Consider the following 3,523-nt stretch of genomic DNA (forward strand, 5'->3'; position numbering starts at 1 on the left):
CAAAGTCGAAAACGGGCATATACTGATGACCTAGTAATAAAAATATTTAGGTAGTGGGACCAGCAGTTAGCATAAAGGCTATGTCGCTGGACTCCCATGTAGCTGACTGCGGTTCGAGTCCCAGACCCGGTAGCTTAAACTCATGCCAGGCGCATGTGCATACGTGCCCAAGATCCCTCGAGGAGAAAGGAGGAGAAGGGATTGTGGCATGACCATCCCCTCGGGGGGGGGGGGGCGGTTGATTTCTCTCTTTCTGTCTCTGTTTGTCTGGCGAGCACATGCGCCCTATAGTAAAAACTTCTCAAAAAATATATATTTAGGTAGTCACAATTAAATAATAAGCACTGCATTTGCAAAACCCTGTAATACATTTATATGGGGAGAATGGAGAAGAGAAAGTGTTTGCATAAATTAAGTAGCAAAAAAATTAAAACTTAAACTACCTTCAATCTAATTTTCTAACTTCATTGTGCTTTCACAGCTATATCATCATTGAGTATTAATGTGTATACTATCATGGCTATGAATATATTGCTTACAAGTAGTGTCTGGGAACTAGCAGTTGGAGTAAGGGCTTTGTCACTGGACTCACGTAGTCGACCAGGGTTCGTGTCCCCGACCCGGTGGCTTAAAACTCACGCCGGGCGTGTGTGTATGCATGCCCAAGATCCCGAGAGGAGAATGGAGGAGAAGGGATTGTGGTGTGACCATCCTCCCTGGAGGGTGATTTCTCGCTTTCTGTCTCTATGTCTCTCTCTGTCTGTCTGGCGAGCACATGTGCCCTATAGCAAAAACCTCTCAAAAAAAAAAAAAAAGTAGTGTCCCACACCCTAAGTTTGTCTTATTTTTCTCCATTACAGCTGTATTTTCTCTCATGTTTGTTCTGGTTTCTCTTACTTCAGAAACTTTTTTCAAGTTTGTGTGATCAGAATGTTATTTATCATCCTTCTTTGCAGGAAAAGTGGCAAAGGCTTTCAACATTTAATTTGTAAACTTAATTTTAATTCCCTTGTGTTCAGATCCATAGGAGTGAGTCATCTTTGCACTCTACTGCCGTATTTTCCAGAACTTGACAGATTTGTTTCTTTAAAAAGTAATTAATTACTATTTCATTAAAAACAACAAAATAGTTCCAACTGGGTGAAAAAAAATCATCATTTGACTTTGAGGAAGAGGTAATAAGACATAGGCCCACACTATTTTCTTTTGTATATAAACTTTACACCAGTTTTCTTTCTCTGTGTTCATTCTGATTCTCTTTTACCTTACTTGCGCATGTGAAGATTTGAATCATGGAGACTCTTAGAGTTTTGGTGGACCAAGCGTATGGGTCCCTTGTAGAGCCTCTTCCTTAGGTCCATAGTTAGGAGCCACAACAGTCATGAAAATAAAATGAGACCACACTGCCTTATTTGGTACTTTTGTCTAGGAACATTCAACCATATAGAAATAAGTGAAATGTTAGATTAGTATAAAAGAACATAGAGGCAGCTAATGATTTAGCCATGGTGATTAAAGATGTACTGTGTGGCTTAATCTCTGTGAAAAGAACATGGAGTGGAGTCTCCATGAAAATGTAGCAGAATCACTGAACCATAAGTACTAGAGAGTTCTGATAGACTAAGTATTAAGAATGTTCTAGAAATATAAGAGGTGATATCTGGCAACTGAATGAATAATTGATCTGGTGTGGGAAAAAAGGTGTAATTATTGCTAATAGCAATGTGTAAGCCAGTCTAAGAAATGTGGATAGACTGGCAGACTGCTCTGAATTTGAGATCATGCTGGCTAGAGGGAAAAAAAAGTCAAGATGCTGAGATTCTACTTGATATGAAAGATTATTGATATAAACATATAAGACTGGAATTGTACTCATAGTGGCATGTTAGGGATGACAATGACTTAGGTAAAAATATTATCAAGAAAGCAATGGGGTATATTTGTGGGTGGAAGATGACGAGGTATTGGGGGAATGATTGTAACGAGATTGATATAATCAGATGACGTGGATTCAAGGCAGGTGGAGAGGAGAAAGGACAGACTATACAATAAGGAACAGGAAGAACTTTGTCTTTCTTTTTAGATCCCTATAGTATGAAGAACACAGAAGAAAGCCATCACCAGTTGTGAAGGCTCAACGGGAAGTAGCAGAGGCAAGATTCATTTAGAGCAAGTAAGTACATAACGCAATGTACAAGAGAATATTATTTATGTTTGGAACACTGATTATGTTTTGGAATAATATCTTCATTTCATATGGTTCTGATGCATTTTATAAGGAAAGATAAGCTACTTTAACAAGGTAGATGCTAAGTCTATCAGAACAAAAGAGAAACATAGGCATCTATATCTAAACTTATAAATACAACTCTTAGTAATCATTTGTTTTGATAGTTTTGAAATGTAAATTGCTTATGAGTCATTAATCAACTGCCCTTAAATTAAGACATTCAAAAAGTAATTGAAAAAACAACAGGGACTAGAAATGAAAACTCATATAGACTGGTTCTCAGTCATTTACAGGTGGTAAGGGAGAGGATAAAATTCAAATGTTAATATTTTAGATCTGGATGTGAACTTGTGACCATCATGCTTTTATGTTGAGGGACTGGAAAATTGCATTAATTATGTAATTGTTTCCTTTTGATTTCACTACTCAATATAATGTCCTGAACATCCACAGTAATCACTATTACATATTTTCCTTATTTTTAAATACATTAACTTTCTTGAAATAAACATCTCTAAATACTCTTTGTTATGTTGATAATAAATGGCGATCATTGGTGTTAAGTAGGAAAACAATATATATATTAAATACAAGTGTTTATTTATTTATTGAAATCCATTTATAGTATTGTTATTTAATTTTACCAGAGAGAGAGAGAAAGGGAAGGCAAGAAAGCAAGTCACTAGGTCCAGGACTCGAATAGCAGTAGTCCATGTGGGAGTCCAGTGCCTCAACCACCACACCACCTGCTGGCCTATAAATACAAATGTTTAATGATTTGGATGTTTTTATTAAACCAGGATTTGACAGACTTAGGCTATTCCATATTTGTCTAATAAAACTTTAAAAATAGTTATTTAGTAATATGTTTAATAGTTAACTTAATTATTTTCCTGCACAGATTATTAACCACACTCCTATCTGCTTCTTCTGAAACAGGATTTTTTTTTTTTTTAGGTTAAATAAGATAACACTGCAGGACATAACAAAACTTCCTTCCTTATAGTCTAGGCACTTAGCGATCCATATAACAATTTCAAAATTTCTTAAACAATTTGCTGTAAAATATAGCTAAATAATGGTCTTGTGCATTAGACTTTCAGAGAGGTTATGTAAGGGATGAAACAAATTAAAATTAGAAAAATACAGGATGTAATAACTTTGTGTGATTATAAATGGAAGGTAATACCTGTTTAGGAAGCTGAACCAATTAATCTGATAGTTGTTAAAATTATGAATGGTATTCCTTCAGCATGAAATTCAGCACTTTTTCAGGTTTTAGCACTGATATTT

The sequence above is a fragment of the Tupaia chinensis genome, unplaced genomic scaffold, assembly GCF_000334495.1.
Source record: "Tupaia chinensis unplaced genomic scaffold, TupChi_1.0 Scaffold000157_1, whole genome shotgun sequence".
NCBI lineage: Eukaryota > Metazoa > Chordata > Mammalia > Scandentia > Tupaiidae > Tupaia > Tupaia belangeri.